The sequence below is a fragment of the Stegostoma tigrinum genome, chromosome 25, assembly GCF_030684315.1.
Source record: "Stegostoma tigrinum isolate sSteTig4 chromosome 25, sSteTig4.hap1, whole genome shotgun sequence".
Lineage (NCBI taxonomy): Eukaryota > Metazoa > Chordata > Chondrichthyes > Orectolobiformes > Stegostomatidae > Stegostoma > Stegostoma tigrinum.
Window position 1 is genome coordinate 16,138,632 of NC_081378.1, and position 19,539 is coordinate 16,158,170.

General features: G+C 42.3%; 1 long non-coding RNA gene across 7 annotated transcripts in view; it reads right to left on the bottom strand.

Annotated features, from left to right (window-relative positions):
* Positions 1-542: 542 nt before the first annotated feature.
* The window catches only part of LOC125463183 (uncharacterized), a 42,977-nt gene continuing 23,980 nt past the window's right edge, over positions 543-19,539 (bottom strand). For 5 of the 7 annotated variants that reach the window (XR_007249775.2, XR_007249774.2, XR_007249779.2 and 2 more), the window contains 3 exons: positions 8,264-8,326; positions 3,180-3,265; positions 543-1,069 (listed from right to left, as the gene is read on the bottom strand). This is a non-coding gene — a long non-coding RNA (uncharacterized LOC125463183). Of the gene's footprint in view, positions 1,070-3,175; positions 3,266-8,263; positions 11,975-19,539 lie in introns of those variants that run through there. The other 2 variants (XR_007249781.2, XR_009447207.1) reach the window with 2 other exon arrangements.

The window sequence follows — 19,539 nt, forward strand, 5'->3', positions numbered from 1 at the left end:
AGTCTTTAAATCTTCTCCAGAGCTTTCTTCCCAACCTAGTTTCACATCATTGGTAAATGTGGTTGCAATAGCATCTGTCCCATCATCACAAGTCATTAATTAAATGGAATAAATAGTTGATATTTCAGTATCCAAGCACTCCAGCATCCACTAGTAACAGATTGCCAACCTGAATGTGACCCATTTATTCCAATTCTTTGTTTCTTGTTAGTTAGCTATTCCCTTCCCATGCTGATGCATCATTCCAGTAGCATGAATTTGTATGTCATGCAGTATTGTTTTATGTGGAACCTTACCATATGTCTTTTTGAAATACAGAGAAACTATAGGTACTGGTCTCCCTTTATCTACCATGTTTGTTGCATTTCAAAGAACTCTAATAAATTTGTCAAATGCGTCAAAAAGTCACTAGGGTTTTGTGCTGGAAATCAGACCTCACTGTTCCCCGGCTCCTAATAAAGGTGGAAAGATTTATTCAACTCATCCAAACTCCCTAATATATCTGAGCAGTGAGCTCAACTTAGAAGACAACACTCAGCAAGTTTCTGTACTTAACAAGAAAATAGTGTCTTTATTTATCTTTAACCCATGGCAATTAGGAAGAATAACTTGATAGCTTATAACTTTGAGTAATTTAATTCTGCACTAATAAGATTCCCCCTTAACAAACAGACAGAGAAGACATGGATACTATGAGTAAAAAAGAGAATATAAAATCAGGAAAGCACAGTTCCAGAGCGCCAATCTGGACTATAGGAATTGATTAGTTGTTTTCAAGGTTTCTTCCAATTCCTTTTAGTACTTTGTTGTTGATACAAGAGTATTTGCACAGCAATGCTCTCTTTCATTCATTGGTTGAGAATTCATTATTTCACTGTCTTTAAAGGCACTTTATTCCTTCTTCAGCAGGGCATTTGCAGAAAAAAAGTTAATCGAAGACGAGTAGCTTTTGATGGAGACTTTCTGTACCTCCACATGGGACAGAGTCTGAGAGAAAGATTGTCTTCAGATGTTTTCTCTTTGCAGCCTCAGTGGTTCTGCACCAACTCCACACACAAGCCACAGTCACCTAATCAGGAGCAAATCAGAATGTTCTGGTCAAGCAGTTTTCCTTTAGTTCAGAATCCATTGGCTCTGTAGTATCTGCTTCTGCTCTTAACTATTCAAGGAGAAAGGAACATTGCATAGAACTCACAATGTGCTCCTGAAAACATGATTTTAAAAACTGCAGATTTTTTTTAACACAATCTCCTTGCTTTAAATCAATATCTTCCTTTATTTAGTCCAAAGTTCAAATATAAAGGAAATAAAATGATGAGGTTTTTATTAATGTGATTTCTCTGTCACTAGACTATGTTGACTCTGACTCAATGTGTTGTGATTTTCTAAAAATCCTGCTACTACCTCTTTAATTATGGACTATATCAATTTTAATGAAAGATAGGAAACTAACTGACCAATTATCTCCATATTTATTTTACTCCTCTTTTTTGAATAGTAGTCTTACATTTGCGGTATTCCAAACTTCTGGTACTTTTTAAGAATCTAGACTATTTTAAAAGTTTACAAATAATGCATGCACTGTCTCTGACATTGATTCATAGAGTCAGACAGCATGGAAACAGACTTTTCACTCCAACTAGTCCACACCGGCCATGTTCACATACAAAACTAACGCCACCTGCCGTGTTTGGCTCATATGCCTTCAAACCTTTCTTATTCACGCACTTATCCAAATGTCTTTTAAATGCTTTCAACATACCTGCATCTACCACTTCCTCTGGCAGTTCAATTCACACATTAATCACTCACTGTGCAAAAACTTACCTCTCAGGTCCCTTTTAAATCTTTCTTCTCTCTCCTGAAGGATATGCCCCCTAGTTTTGAACTCCCCCACCTTAGGAAAAAGGCTTTTGCTGACCACTTTACCTCTGCCCCTCATAATTTTACAAACTTTTACAAGGTCATCCCTCAACCTTCTACACTCGAGTAAAAAAAGTCCAAGCCTATCCAGCGTATTTTTATTTCAAACCATCCATTCTCAGCAATCCTGGTAAACATTTTCTGAACCCTCCTGACTCCTGTAGATGCTAGGGTGTAGCCCATCAACTCTGGGGGATGTGTCAGCCATTAGGTTTCCTTGTATTTTCTCTCATTATTGCAAATTCTTTAATTTCCCATTTCTCCTTTTCAACTATTTTTGTGATGCTTTCTATGTCATCTATTGTGAAGACATAAATTAAATACTTGTCAAAGGCTCTGCTGATTTCTGTGTTACCTATGGTTAATTCCTCAGTCTCATTCTGTAAAGGACCAATATTTACTTTAGCTACTCTCTTCCTTCTTATAAAACAGCGAAAGATTTTTCTGTCTATTTTTATCTTTCTTACTAATTTTATATGATAATCCAATTTCTTTTTTTTATCTTTCGCTGGTTTCTAGAACATTCCCAATCTTTTGAGTACCGCAATCTCTGCAGTATTGTACGTCTTTTCTATCAATTCGATGATATCCTTAACTTCTTTACTTATCCATGGATGGTGCATCATTTTTGTAGCATCACTCTTGCTCAGCATGTCATTTATTATAGTTGAGAATTATGAAATATCTGCTTGAATGTCTGCTACTGCTTCTGTACTTTCTTAATTTTTAACCTATTTTCCCATTCCATTTTAGTCAACTCCGTTCTCATCACTTATAACTGCCTTTTTGCAAGTTTAAGATTCTAGTTTCAGACTCAAAAATTTTCACCATTGAAGTGAATATGAAATTACATCATGTTATGATCACTGTTCCTTTTACAAAGTTCCTTGCCTTCACCTCCCTCTCTCACCTCTCCCAGACCAAGGTTAGAACCTTATACTCAAATTGATTGAATGCCTTTTACCCCTCTGGATGTTCACTTAAAGAAGTGGCAGTCCAATCAGTAGTTTCCTTCTCTTTGACCCATTCACTCAGCTAGAACAATGGAAAGCCAAATTACAATTGAAGGACAAGTAGAACAATCTTGTTACTGACTATACTGACTGGATTGAAAAATATCAAGGAGCCAGCGTTTGTCAATCTGACAGGATGTTGTGGATTTGTAATTTGGCAACCTGCTCCTATTCTGCTGAGTTTATGTATGTCAGGTTCAACATTAATTCTAACAAATCATCATTCAACCATTACTCACTGACCACGTGATGTCCAATTTGAGGAGCTGATCAGTCGTAGGTTCTTCCCCCTCATCTTTCCCTTCTCATCCCAACTAGTACAAGGAGATCTATAGAAATCAAGGGAACATAAATTCAGGATCTATAACACACAACGTCTAGATGAACAGGACCATTAATCTTCATTCTGAAGTCTTGTACTCAACAGAAGTGTCTTTGTTAAGGTCCAGTATACTGTCCTTCACACTCTTCTCCCCATGTACTCAGTGGGTGGTCTTTACACACGTCGGACATTCCATTTCTGATGAAGGGTCATCCACCCAAAACATAAATGCTGTCTCCAAAGATGCTGCTGGACCTGCTGAACTTTTTCTATTTTTATTTCAGAATTGCAGCATCTATGGTATTTTCCTTTGGTTTTATATTTCACTCCACTCCTCTAAATCTAAACCTCCTCTTCTCCGTAGTAGAGGTAATGTTTGTGTCTAATGGTCAGCCTCATTAGCTGTGAATGATTTCTAAAGGCTTGCATTTTCATGAGATTTTGGTATTGGTTGTGAGTTAATTACTGCCCAGGACAAATAGTTTGCTCTTCTTCATCAAATGATGTGGTGGGATTGACCTTCCATCAAGATCATCCTGCTGGTTTGCAGTACCCTGGGCAACATTTTGTATACTATAGTTTGGCTTTCATTTTAAATTTTTTAAATTAATTCTTCAGATGTGAGCGTTGCCCAAGTATGATGCAGTTGAGTGGCTTAACCAGCTACCTCAGTGGATGGTTAAACATTTGTAGGGACTGAATTTACTTATTTGGCAGAGAGGGTCAGGAATTTAAGTGATTCTGTTGGATTTTTACAACAAGCTTCAAGTATAATTTCACTAATAGCAGCTTTTAAAACAAAATCCAATTCTTGAAGAACTGAATGCAACTTTGTAAGCACTATTTTGGAATTTAAATTCACTGCACCCTTACCCAATAATGTAATCACTATGCCATCACATCCTTCACTATTACAGTGTTATCTCCCATGCATTTAGTTGTCAATATCTAACACAAATACAAAATATCATTTCCACCTCTGGTTTGATATATGAATAAGACACAATATGTGGTAGATGTAATATATTTGGAAGTTACTGATGATATTGGATCTACAGTCATCCACTAATTGTATTTCCTCAACCTCATGTAGGCTAATTAATAGAGATTGATTGTTATGGTAAAGTAATTAATCATTGTTGTATTATGTAATTAGCAGGTCAGTAGAAGGACTTTAGTCTTTTTTGTTCAGTAAATCCTATGTTACTGTAGAAGCCCTTTTACCAGTCATGGGAATAAGACAGATCACTGTGAGACAACAAGAAAGTGTCCCTTATTTGACAGTCCTTCCAATCTCCATCTCATAGACTCCTCATCGCTGGTCAATTTCCTTCCAGAGTTAAAATTGCAAGGATCAGGAAACTGTCAAAGGGGAGTTTATGATCCAAAACAGATTTACATTGATCTGTGACAGTGTTTTGGAATGTCACTACACAATAACACCTCCAAACACAGTTAAGCATTTAAATTATAACCTGCGTATTGGTAAGGGCAGCACTAAACAAAATTATGGGATTCCAGGATAGTGGCTATAGTTCATCAGAAAAATCAATTTGAGATTTCTACCTACTCAGTACCTATGGGATTTGAACAAGCACGGAATAAACAGACTATGTCTTAAGAAATAGCATCAATCTGCCAAAACAAAATTTACTAACACAAACCTCCCTTGGGCCAGTTCAAACTATTCTTTGTGGAAATGCCTTTGGAATTGAGTATAAATTTCATACATATCTGTCATTACAATACCTCCAGATACCCACACTGAAGGTGTGATCAAGATGAGATACAATCTCATGAGCACTGGATATTCTCCAATACCTATTTTCCACACTGTAGGGAATCTAATCCAATCTATTTTGGGACACATTATAAATACACCAGCAAAACTGCAATTGGCAATAGACTGGTGGGGTGTATCACAGCCAAACTCAATTCTGCCTTTTCCCATGTTCACAGTCCAACTATCATTCAGTGACCAGCAGCATTAAATCTGCTTGGCATTCCCTGGCCTGAGCAACTGCAAGACTCCCTGGTGGCAAACTGGGGTTGAAGATGGAATCCTTCTAGTCTGGGTGCTTCAGCATTACAAAGAGCAGTATGCTCAGTTAAGAACATAAACAGCTGGAGCAGCAATAGACTATGTGGCCCACTGTGCCAACTTCATTTTTCAATAATATCATGACTGAACTTGTCCCTCAGCTCCATTTTCTTGCACTATTCCCATATCCTTCAGTTCCCTTACTTTCCCCAATTCATTGAGATTTTTATTGGCAGAATTTCTTTATAGTAACATTAACATTCAGACAGATCTCGACATGCAGGTCCACAGTTCCCTAAAAGTGGCAACACAGGTGGCCAAGGCAACCAAGAAGGAATATGGGATAATAAAATGTGAGGCTGGATGAACACAGCAGGCCAAGCAGCATCTCAGGAGCACAAAAGCTGACGTTTCGGGCCTAGACCCTTCATCAGAGAGGTGGATGGGGAGAGGGAACTGGAATAAATAGGGAGAGAGGGGGAGGCGGACCGAAGATGGAGAGTAAAGAAGATAGGTGGAGAGAGTATAGGTGGGGAGGTAGGGAGGGGATAGGTCAGTCCAGGGAAGACGGACAGGTCAAGGAGGTGGGATGAGGTTAGTAGGTAGATGGGGGTGCGGCTTGGGGTGGGAGGAAGGGATGGGTGAGAGGAAGAACCGGTTAGGGAGGCAGAGACAGGTTGGACTGGTTTTGGGATGCAGTGGGTGGGGGGGAAGAGCTGGGCTGGTTGTGTGGTGCAGTGGGGGGAGGGGACAAACTGGGCTGCTTTAGGGATGCAGTAGGGGAAGGGGAGATTTTGAAACTGGTGAAGTCCACATTGATACCATTAGGCTGCAGGGTTCCCAGGCAGAATATGAGTTGCTGTTCCTGCAACCTTCGGGTGGCATCATTGTGGCAGTGCAGGAGGCCCATGATGGACATGTCATCCAGAGAATGGGAGGGGGAGTGGAAATGGTTTGCGACTGGGAGGTGCAGTTGTTTGTTGTGAACTGAGCGGAGGTGTTCTGCAAAGCGGTCTCCAAGCCTCCGCTTGGTTTCCCCAATGTAGAGGCAGCCATACCGGGTACAGTGGATGCAGTATACCACATTGGCAGATGTGCAGGTGAACCTCTGCTTAATGTGGAATGTCATCTTGGGGCCTGGGATAGGGGTGAGGGAGGAGGTGTGGGGGCAAGTGTAGCATTTCCTGCGGTTGCAGAGGAAGGTGCCGTGTGTGGTAGGGTTGGAGGGCAGTGTGGAGCGAACAAGGGAGTCACGGAGAGAATGGTCTCTCCGGAAAGCAGACAGGGGTGGGGATGGAAAAATGTCTTGGGTGGTGGGGTCAGATTGTAAATGGCGAAAGTGTCGGAGGATGATGCGTTGTATCCGGAGGTTGGTAGGGTGGTGTGTGAGAACGAGGGGGATCCTCTTAGGGCGGTTGTGGCGGGGGCGGGGTGTGAGGGATGTGTTGCGGGCAATACGGGAGACACGGTCAAGGGCGTTCTCAATTTCTTAGGGCAGTTGTGGGGGGGGCGGGGTGTGAGGGATGTGTTGCGGGAAATACGAGAGACGCGGTCAAGGGCGTTCTCGATCCCCCTCGTTCTCACACACCACCCTACCAACGATCCCCCTCGTTCTCACACACCACCCTGCCAACGATCCCCCTCGTTCTCACACACCACCCTACCAATGATCCCCCTCATTCCTGCAGCCTAATGGTATCAATGTGGACTTCACCAGTTTCAAAATCTCCCCTTCCCCTACTGCATCCCTAAACCAGCCCAGTTCGTCCCCTTCCCCCACTGCACCACACAACCAGCCCAGCTCTTCCCCTCCCCCCACTGCATCCCAAAACCAGTCCAACCTGTCTCTGTCTCCCTAACCGGTTCTTCCTCTCACCCATCCCTTCCTCCCACCCCAAGCCGCACCCCCATCTACCTACTAACCTCATCCCACTTCCTTGACCTGTCCGTCTTCCCTGGACTGACCTATCCCCTCCCTACCTCCCCACCTATACTCTCTCCACCTATCTTCTTTACTCTCCATCTTCGGTCCGCCTCCCCCTCTCTCCCTATTTATTCCAGTTCCCTCTCCCCATCCACCTCTCTGATGAAGGGTCTAGGCCCGAAACGTCAGCTTTTGTGCTCCTGAGATGCTGCTTGGCCTGCTGTGTTCATCCAGCCTCACATTTTATTATCTTGGAAGTCTCCAGCATCTGCAGTTCCCATTATCTCTGATACTATCAAGGAATATGGGATACCTGCCTTCATCGGCTGGGGAATGGATTACAGGGATTGGTAAACCATGTTGCAGCTTTGTAAAACCCTCTTAGGATGCATTTCGAGTTTTGGTTGCCCAATTACCAGAAGGACACGGAAGCTTTGGAGAGAGTGCAGAGAAGGTTCACCAGGATCATGCCTGGATCTAACAATAAGGAAAGATTTAAAAGACTAGGACTGTTTTCACTGGAAAGACAGCGACTGAAAGGAGACCTCATGGAGGCCTACAAAATTATGAGAGGCGTCGATAGGGAGGATAGCCAGAGGCATTTTCCCAGGGTTGAAGTTTCAATTATGAGGGGACACAGGTTGAAGGTGAGAGGAGAAAAGTTTAGGGGAGATGTGCAAGGGAAGTTTTTCATGCAGAGTGGTAGGACCCTGGAATGCACAGTCTGAAGAGATGGTGGAAGCTTCCCTGTTGGTGACATTTAAGAGGCATCTGGATGGTTACATAAATATGGAGGGAATAGGGGAATATGGACCAAATAAGGGCAGAAGGATTGTATTTTAGACTAGTTAGGGCATGATGATCAGCACAGGCTTGGCGGGCCAAAGGGTCTGTTCCTGTGCTGTTTGTTCTTTGATCTTTTGTTCTTGATGGCTGTTTGCTGAGCACCTCTTAACTCACAACATTCCAATTTCTGCCCTGCAAGACTGCAGCCCCATGTCAGTTTTTTGACCTGGATTCATAAATTGTTTCATACTAACCGGTTTGTGTAGCTGCCTCAGCTTCAGACGCAAGTGCATCCCCATTGGAGTCTCAAAATATATCTGTCAAGAGAAGTGGAAATCAATTAAGCATTTTACTTGAATGACTGAATATTAGAACACCTGGTAGAGAAGATCATTTGACCGACTGAGCTTGCCCCTTCCATAAAAACACATATCATCCACCCTATTATTGACACGACATCACCAGGATATCACGAGAGAGTGTATGGGGTAATCTACCATTGACTCACACCTTCCCAAAGGTAACCAAATAAAGAGCACACCAAATTCCGTCTTTCCACTACTGGACACAGTCAGTGCTGTCTCCACTGGTCCAAAGTCAGCATCTCATCCCAATTTCCTGTGGCACGGTGGCAAGCACTGCTGCCTCACAGCACCAGGGACCCAGGTTCGATTCCAGCCTCGGGTGACTGTCTGTGTGGAGTTTGCACATTCTCCCTGTGCCTGCGTGGGTTTGCTCCGGTTTCCTCCCACAGTCCAAAGATGTACAGGTTAGGCAGATTGGCCATGCTAAATTGTCCATAGTGTTCAGGGAGGTGTGGGTTGTGGGGGTGGGGGTGAGTCTGGGTGGGATGCTCTGAGGTTTGGTGGGCCTTGTTGGGCCAAAGGGCCTGTTTCCACACTGTAGGGGTTCTACTTCTAATATTTTTCTGCAAAATTGCTGGAAATATTTAGCATGTCATTAACATCAAAAATGTTAACTCTGTCTCTCTCTCTCTCCCTCTCTGTCCCCACAGATGCTGGCAGACCTGCTAAAGTATTATCAATATTCTCCGGTTTTATTTCAGCTTTCTGGCATCCATGGTATTTTAGTTTTATAGTTCTATTTATCCTTCTGTTTCATGAAGTAAAGGATCAACACAAAGGAATGACACTGAACCTGAATAAGAGGCACTCATGGTATTTTTGGGAGGATTTGAAATCACCTAAACCTTCAATTAGTTCTCTCCTGTAGAACCCATTCATCTCATACAGATGGTTCAACTTCCTGGTTTCAGATTCCAAAAACTCATATTGATATAGTTTATAAATCCATCTGTAACAGAATCACAGAATTGTTACTGTGCAGAAGGAGTCATTTGACCCATTCAGTCTACACTGGCTCTCCAAATAAACATTCATTTTAGTGCCAATTTCCTGCCTTCTCCCTGTAACCCTGCACATTGTTCTTTTTCTGTTAACAGTCTAAGAGCCTTTCCAATGTCTTAATTCACTCTGCCTCTATCACACTTTGAGCCAATACATTCGAGACATTAACCATTTACTATACAAGAACGTTTTGTCTCAGATTGCAGCTTACTTCTTTTATCAATTATTTTGCATGATTTTGCGCTGCATTCACTCAATTGATGCAGATGCCTTTAAATGCTGTCAATCTCCTATACTCATTGACTAAATATGTCACAGGATACCTAGACTGTTCTGATGAAAGTTCATCACATTAACTCTGTTCATTTCCACAGATGTTGCCTAACCTGTTAGGTATTCCCAGTATTTTCTTAATTTATACCAAGATGAAGATTAAATATTGAAGGGATACTAATTTGTTGGTTGCCTTTTTGTGTTGTCAGTAGATAGTACATTACAAACATATTGAACTAGACATCACATGTGGAACATGAGAAGAATAAGGGACCTAGTACAGAAGATTACAGAAAGCCATTGAGCAAAGAAGAACAATAATATGCATGTACTGAAGAGACATGTCCCAAACAGCTTCACAAAGGCTCAATAAAATGAAATGACTATTGGGCCAAGGACAGATATAGTAAGAGTTAGGGTCAAAAACTTGGTCAAAAAATAAAATTTTGGAAAACGTTCTTAAAAGTAGGGGAACACTAATAAACATAGGGTCTGTATGGCTAACAATGCAGTGACTGATGGTGGGTGCAGTACAAGGAGTTGCACAAAAGGCCAGAAAAAGAGGAATGGAAGATTCTGGAAAGTTTGTAGGAATGGCAGAGGTTATGAAGGTAATGAGACTTGAGACCATGATAAGAATTAAACTCAAGCATCAGGTTACTAAACTAGACTCCGTGAGGTACAGGTTTCAACTGCTGGTCGGTGAGGACAAGGTGCCAAGTGGATAGGACATAATGCAGAATAAGATATTGGCAGCAGTGTTTTAGATGAATTAATACTCCTGGAGGCCAGAGAGTGGGAGTCCACCATGACAGCCTTAAAATAATTGAGTCTGGAAGTCAGATTTTGACCTGGTCTTGGGCTGTGGCAGGGTTGAAGACAATGTTCCAAAAAGATAGTGTGGAATAGTTGAATAGGACACCATTCGCTTCATCAAGCCTATGCAACTCCCTTCTAGAGTAATTTAGTTCATTGCTCTTCCGTCAATTCCCCAAAAGCGTTGCAAATTTAATCCTCGTTCACGTTCTTGGTCAATTCCCTTTTCAAACCTATGATTGAATTTGCCTCCTCCGCCCTTTCAGAAGCTAACTGGCTCCCGACGCCTACACCAATCACTTTCCAAAAGGAAGAGATAAATACGCCAATGAGGTAATCAGTGTATCACAGCAAACAACTGAACGAACAGTTATGGGACTGAAGCTAGGTCTTGACGTGGGCTGAGGACAAAAGTACACAATTTTCTCACCTTCCCTTTTGCAAACAGTCGCAAATATTTCGAAGACTATTATTTGTGACACATTCTGGCAATTTGTAAAACATGTATAAATGCTTCAATGTCTACTTTGCGAATGGATTTGCAAGGCCGATTTTGGATTGAGGTTGCAAATGATTCAGCCTGAGACAATAGGACCGAGAGAGCAAGATTGAGTCAAAACTGGGAGACCTCAAGATACTGTGAAACTAGTGAAAACAGAATTTCGTACAGCACTGGCTGGAAGTCGCAGTGAAAACAATGGAGGCGTTGAAAGAGGTGCTGAAGACACAGAGCTTTGTGTGTGTCTGTGTGGTGGGGCGGGCTAACCCTGTATCTCTGCCCTGAATGGAGATAAGGAAGAAGTGGGGATCAGGGATGGAAGCTGGAGCAACGCCGGCGGTGAACTGGGACCTTTTCCTCAGTTAGGGAAACGGTTTGCACATCCTCGAGTAAAACTTCCCAGAAGAATAGAGGAAAGCTGAGGATGAAGGAACAGGAGTGGAGGGCCTGGCTGCCTCGCAGGGACAAAAGTAGCAGCCAAGATCGTGGAAAACAGTAAGGCCCAAAGCCAGGGCTGGAAGATGTCCCAGGGGAAACCTTGCCTTTCAGAGCCCCGCACTGCAGCATGGTGTCTGACTGTGAGAAGCCAGGAGCATTTTGATCTCCAGTCCTGCGGCTGATGAGGTCACTCCAGTTGGTGGCCAATGGGGAATGGTTGGTGTGACCAGCCTTCAGCCAGCAGCTACCCAGTGGGATATCAGAACTGGGCAGAAAGGCCGGACGATCAATAGTGAGCAACTTTCACTGCGAATTGTGCGGGGACAGTATTTCCGAATGGGTGCACGGAATGAATTCCCGTTTCTACCACAGGCTCAAGGCTGCCTGGAATTGAATGGTTCGGTGTAGAAGAGCCCGCAGTGTGTGGAAAGCTTTCCCATCTCCAATTCTGCAATGGTCCTCTTTAACTCACGACCGAGAGCACTCTGACATCACGACTCACTCAGCCTGGGTTTCTATCTATCTGTTGGTTTTATGTTTGCTCCTCGCGGAGGTAGATGCCATGCTGGCTAGCTGTTACTCAGTCTCCTGCCACCCCCCCCCCCCCACCCCCACCCCCGCAAAATGAGAGCCAAGACCCGAGATGATTAGTAGGCTGTGCAACTGTGATCATTTCGGGAGAGGAGGCAAGGCTGGGAGCCCTATCCACTCTAGTATTGGAGTTCTGTAGAAGAGTCATTGGACCTGAAACGTTAACTCTGCTTTGTCTCCACAGATGTCGCCAGATCTGCTGAGTTTCTCCAACAATTTCTGTTTTTGTTTGTTCCCGTCCAGTATTGGCTCACTGGATCCTCACGGTAGCACCGGGTTTCACTAGAAAGGATTGGGCGGGATGGCGGGGGGGGTTACGAACGCTCGTTGGTCCCTCCAGGGGCACTGCGGACCAGTTATTGACCTTTCTGGCTGGCTGGGCAGTCAACCTTATGTGGAGGTCAGTCAGGCACCAGGAGAATTCATGGATCTTTCGCCCCCCCCCCCCCTTTCTAGTTTCACTCTGTCTCCCCAGTCTGAGAATCCCGGGGAAACTCACAGTCTCGAACATGAGGGTTTTGAGTCAAAAAGACCCCAGTAGGCCTGAGGAAATCAACAGAACCCTTTCAAAGTGGAGTGTGTCCCCTCACCAACCTCCAAACCATTCTGCACATTGTACAAGCAGATTACTGAACGTGGAATTTCTTAATCCCTCATAATTTATACAGAGGAGTGGCCATAATAGCTGCTGTATTCCCTTTGATAATGTGTTGTTTGCCTGTCAATCAGATTGTAGCGATAACGCTGCAACTGTTCAAGCTTCAGTGGGATTATCATTGCAGACGGCATCTGTCACTAGTCCCTCCTGTCGATCATTTTCCGGTTTAAAGATTCCCGATTTTAAAAGAGTCCTGGACCCAAACACATCCATATAATACTTCAACGCCGAAATTCTCAATAACAAAAAAAGTGCCTGGAATTGTGAAACACTACTGTTTAAATTCAACGGGGCGCGCAAGGTTTGATTTGGTCGTTTCAACGAGGCAGCGATAAATTTGACAGGAACGTGGTTTTGGTGAGATTTTCTAATCAGTGTGTTCAGTTATTTACACACCTCTGGAGCAGCAGCGATAGTAATACTGTATCAGAAGAGTTCAGCTCACTGAGTTTTCTTCTGTAATAATTATGCACAATCACATCCTGACAGACCTGTTTCAGATACCAAGATACCCGAATTGAACAACCTCGGGCGGTCGGGGTAATCGGTAAAAAGGGATTTTTGATCGTCATTGCCTGTGTGTTACAAACGAACCCAATGTCCGTGTGTTCATAATAAACCCGCTCTGTGACAGGGCGTCCTTACATCCGTTCATTAGTAAATACTTTCTGGTCAATTCATAGCTACACAGTAAGGTAACGTGAACATATTTACATAACAAAACTCGGTGCAAATTTGCAATGAACATGATTCAATACATTTCAAATCAGCTGCCCTTTCCCAATGTTACAAGTTACATTCTGAGTGTTAATTGTGTCTTTATTCTGAGACATTTCTATACATAAATGTGCACACGCGTCCATCTTTCTTGTTGCATGTTTGCCTGTAACCTGTGTATTTATGTATGTCCCTTTTCTCTGTGAATATTGTAACTCCTTGCACCCCTGTTACAGAATCATTCAGTCCATTCAACCCATCATGCTTGTGAGGGCTCTTGGAAAGAATTTACCAATTCTTCCCCTTACTCTTGCTTTTCGCTCATGGCCCGGCAAAATGATCCCTCTCAAGTTCGTTCACCCCTCAATTTAAAGCTATTTCTCTCTCTGCAACCTGTAGCATACTTCATCACTATCCACAACTCCACCAACCTTAGTGTCGTCTGCAAATTTACTAACCCATCCTTCTACGCCCTCATCCAGGTCATTTATAAAAATGACAAACAGCAGTGGACCCAACACCAACCCTTGCGGTACACCTCAGTCACTGCATCCCATTTCACTCAGTCACTGCATCCCAATTAACTGAGACAGGGAATCTCATTAAGCTGAGACAGTGCATCCCATTACCCTTAGTCACAGCATCCCATTTCCCTCAGTCACTGCATCCCATTTCACACAGTCACCGCATCCCATTTCCATCAGTCACTGCATCACATTTCCATCGGTCACTGCATCCCATTTCACACAGTCACCGCATCCCATTTCCATCAGTCACTGCATCACATTTCCATCGGTCACTGCATCCCATTTCACACAGTCACCGCATCCCATTTCCATCAGTCACTGCATCACATTTCCATCGGTCACTGCATCCCATTTCACACAGTCACCGCATCCCTTTTCACTCAGTCACAGCATCCCATTTCCCAGAGTCACTGCATCTCCTTTCCCTCAGTTATGTGGAATAGTGTAGGTTAGATGGGCTTGAGATCGGTATGACAGGTCGGCACGACATCGAGGGCCAAAGGGCCTGTACTGTGCTGTAATGTTCTATGTTCTATGTTCTACTTATCCAGTTCCCATTTGGAAGTTACTCTTTCAGGTAGCACAGTCCAGATCATAATTCAGTGCTCAAAGAAAGTTCTCCCTGCCCTGTCTGTTCAATTACCAATTATCTCTCTCTCTCTCTCTCTCTGCATATTTAGCTCTATGTTCCACATGAATCAGATCTTTTGACCTTCTAGAATTCTCTTCAGAATGATGCTGTAGTGTCACCACTGTCATTTATCCCCTTTTATCTGTTTAAGCCTGTCTGTAAACTGTTGGCCTTTTTTCAATTGCAGCATTGGTCCACCTGTCAAACCTGATACACTCTCCCTGTCAATCTCTGAAATACAGCCCCACTTTCTATGATCAATAAGCAATGTTGGAAGGAGTGCTCTGCTCTCTGGCTATAGTTGGCAAGTCTAGAACCACCGGATCCCACTATCTCACCAGTGTGAGTTCTACCATTGCCAAAAACAGCCAGGCAGCTATCTCTTCTCCCCAGGTGGCATTGTGTCTGGTGACATGTTGTTATTACCAAGGCAGGTATTGTCCTCCAATGAAGTGCCTGCAATGAGAGACATCCACGAAGTCATCCAAAGCCTGGTTCTATATCAGACAGCTCCAAAATTAGAAACAATGCATAAAGTTCCCAAAGCCAAGGAAACGTGACGTGAGAATCAATACCATTGATGCAGCTCAGTTATCAATAGGAAAAAGAAAGCAAGGTCACAATTCACCTGGGACCATCTCACCAACATCAAACAGTAAATGACAGAAACTGAGATTGCAGATGCCTTGGAGAGTTGGTGAGATAATAAAGGCTATGAGATATGACAAAAAATGAATATCTTGTGAAGACTTATTGTAGCATTTCCTACGCAACCTCTTTCATCTCCAACTCTTGTTCTCCCCATTCTTACCATCCTTCTGCTTTCTCAGGTCTGATACACCCATTTGGTGTTGTCTGATCATTGCTTTTTGACACATTATCTTTCCTACTTTCTGTCATGTTCTACACTGTGGATTTGCGTGCTTAGAATTCTGCCGTGAGGAAGTTGTATTCTTGTTCCTTGACAGTGATGGTTGCTGTGTTTCCTTTTCCTATATTGGCACTACACATAATTGCTCAAAGCCCATATACAAAAGCAAAAATGTGCTAGTGCCAAAATGGGCAAAGGAGAGATGTCTTTCACTCCCGTCACCTTAGTCCTTTTCCAAAGGCCCGTTGCCAAATTATAATCCTTGTAATGACTTTGACAAATTATTTTGGTGGAGAAGAGGAAATCTTGTGTGTAAGTGGTCAGTTCTTCACTTAGAGCCTAGACTGATGCAGTCTGACAGCTGAAATCAAGGCACCTGAGCAAGAGTTTATGGAAAATTGGAAATTGTGGAAATGGAATATTGCTGAAGATACGTGTCTCCCACTGTTTTCTGGGAACAGTCTTCATTCTTAACCAGAATGGGTGGATGATATCTTGACTTTTCTGCTGCACCAGACCTCTCACTTCTTCTCCTACTAAATTCTAAACGATTGTTGTGAGTTTGATGCTGTCATTTCTTTACAAATCTTGCCATGGCTTTTTCTCTCTCTTTGAAGTTTCCTTCAGCTAAAAATGTCATTGTAGGTCATCTGAACCTTCAGACTCAACGTTTCTATAAACTGACCCTCTTTTAATTCATTGTTTTGTGCCAGGGCTGTGATTTGTATTAGCCCCGCACTCTGCTAGTCTTTCTACAAACTCTCACCCTGTTGCCTACTTTCTCACTTTCAGATGCCTCCTAACATGTATCCATTTGCACATATATTTATTCAAGCTGCCTAACTTCTTTGCAATTTCTACTCAATCTGGCTCTACACTTCTGTGAAACATTCCTGCAGAGTGCAGTCAAAAAGCAAGATGTCATGTTTCATCTCCCATCTCTTCTTGGTTCAAGTACATCAGTTTCCAGCCTGTTAGCAAGATTATTGGAAAAACTGAGTTGCTCTTGAAAGCCTATTAATGAGAGCAAATAATTCAAGCACATTCTCCCAACACATTATATGACGGGAATCTTTCAAAGAGTTTGGAAATGAGAAGCAACAACAAACAGTTTACAACTGTGGAAGCGTTCCATTCATTTCATGAGTTGGCATTTTAAATTGCAAATACTATCATTAATTTGCTGACGATAACTTATTTTTCAACTTTTGTACTAGCGCTTAGTTAGGGAGTATGAAATATTTTCTGTTTCAGACTTCCACTGGCAGTACGAAGTACTTTCAATTCAGCTATGACATGGTTCAATCTCAATTAAAGCCCCTTTTACTCAGAGCAGCAGCTTACTAACAGCTTCCATCTCACCCACCTTTCACTATGTACCATCGTATTTCAGTGTCAACTTGGGGCACTTTCATCCTATGACCTGTGAGAAAGCCTAATTAGACAGAGTTCCGACAGGAAGCAGAAGGAGACAGAATACTTCTCAGGAATTAATTTTCACTAAAAAAGAAAAAAAATCACTCGCCATACCTGCCTATCTACTTAAATCTTAACTGGGACTTAAAGTCTCTATCTTCTGGCTCGGGCGAAGAGGGTCACCATTGAGTTCAGCCTGACATTTGGCAGGATTTGAGTGAAAGATAAGTGGAGCTTCCAAAAGGATGTTCTGAAAGGCATTTTTTGTTAACTGCTGCTCCAGGATTCTGCCAAAGTACAGTGATGGATCAAGGAAGGCCTGGGAAAATTCTGGGCACTATTGCAGGGAAATTAAGTTTTCACATTCTTTCAGAACTCTATTACCTTGTTGAAGTTACCCTATGCACAGCCTTTATGTCAATCTTTTGAACTCATTGTTCGAGAGTTGTCTAAAGAGACATTTTGTGATTCAGTCATCTCAATCAAATGAGAGCTGCATATCAGAGCCCTGAAACCTCCACAAGTGGACTTTCAGAGGTCTCAATAGAGTTCTGAATTGCAACCTCCACTAGCCAGTTTGAAGTGTCCAAGAATTGTGAGTAGATAGAACAGAAGCTAATTTCCTCTTCCATCTGACTGTACCATCATTCATCTTGTTCTAGGCTGTCCCATTACAATGGCATGCATCTGCAGGCCACATTGCAAATTGGCATGGAGGTTGTCAATAACCAAATGAAGCCAACATGTATCTATTTCAGCTGTCTCCTAGATGTTGAGACTAGTATTGAAGAACTAGCATCTCTCTTGTTCATCTTATAAGTTCTTTGGTTTGTTATTGAAGGTCTTCCAGTCTGTACAGAGGAGAAAGAAAAGGCACAATAGTACATCTAGCACAAGCAAGGCATATTCTTTGCTTGCCTGGCAGCAGAGTATGAGTTGCATTGGTCCCTGAGTAACAAAGTTCTGATGTTGGTTCCACATGGCCTGAAGACTGCGTCTTCCTGTGGTTTATTAGTGTCCTTGAGAAAGTAACTGCTTCAGGTTCAATTCAACGGACTTTAACGTACCTGTCTCAACTGTAGAGACAAGAAAATAAAAATTGTTTCATTAATACCTTGGATCAGAAATGAACCAGAAATACAAACATACTACTACAAACGTCATAGTGTTTCTGTTGCCCAAGATAAGAAGGAAGTTTTCTTTTTCTCATGAAGTTACTAATCAATATTAAGAAGCCTGTTAAGAAACTCATATCACCCCAGCATACGTTCAATAAGTTTACCCGAAAGGGAATTGAGCCACGAAGAGCGTGAATGTCCGAAATTCAGTCAACAGTTCATGTGACATAGGTAGGGCAATGGCAGATGTGCTACAATTATTATCCTGGTTTAAGAGAAACAAAATCACCCTGAAAAGCACCTGCTGATTCCTGCTAAAACATACAAAGTATGAAAACTGAGCTTTGTTCAATGTTTTCATGGTTCAGTAGGCTAATGCACCCATTGCTAAGGCAGATAGCTGAATAATGGTTAGTTGAGCAAGGTACCAGTGATACCACTCCACCCCTCACTCCCCCATCTCTCTACACCTTGGGACATACTCACCAGCAGATCAAACCCCTTCAGGATAAGGTGATCAATTAGAAAATGCAAAAGAAATGGAAAAATACTCTAAAGATGATTAGTGCTAACATCAACAGACAAACACATTAGATAACAATGCGTTAACATCCTAAATAAGATAAATAAATCAATAATGCCCTAAAAATTTGGGCAGAGAATGAGAATAGATACATGAAGCTGTTGACCACTATGACTAACAGTAATTTCTAAATGGTTATGAATCAAGTTTTTTTTCACTGTATCTAATGTCGGGGATAATTGTTTTCCTACAGAAACCCTATCTCACACTTACCAGATACTTCTGACTGTGGAGGTGATGTTTTACTCCTCCAGTGCCTTGAGACATTTGGCAATCACAATCTCAGTACAACAAAGTCTTTGGATATGTTTTTTTTCAGCTTTTCTTTAATCCTATCAGTTGCTTATTGCAATTGAGTTTGTCAAATTCTCACTACATGTACATCAATCCTTTGGGAGTTCAGAAACCTCCTTAACAGTGTGTGACCACAGCCTAAGTCTTTTATGCTTAAGAGGCTGATTCTGTGCAATGCTGTTGTCTTTATTTCAGTTGGGGATGGAGGCAAAATGGTTAAACAATGAATATTTAATCTTCTGAAATCCAGTACTGCCTTTGCTCTTCGGTTTTCCTTTATTTCTTTACTGCCTTTAGTGTGGATGGTCATTTATTATTAGTGATGATCAAGTACTTTGTCAGTGTTTGCAAGGGAGAAAAAAATGACAATAACTTCAATTGATGACAGGTCAGACGTTAGTTGCTCATGTCAGGATGTACAATATTCAGATCTGGACTGTGAATGAATGTCTGATTTGCTAAAGCTATTCAACATTCAACACCTTAAAGTATTCATGAGTTGATGTGCACTCTGCCTTAACAATAACTTTTAAACTTGCCATTTTATGAATTTCTATTTTCTAAATCAAACCATCCCACTCTAGATGCTTAGGCACTTACTGCATTGAACCTTATCGCACCACAGTTTGTTGAGGGTAGAACAAGTCTTGTCTCTACTAAAGGCTAAAGATAATATGCATTTCAGTTAAGGAATGATCTTAGTTACTTACATTTTTGCCTCCAGCTCACTT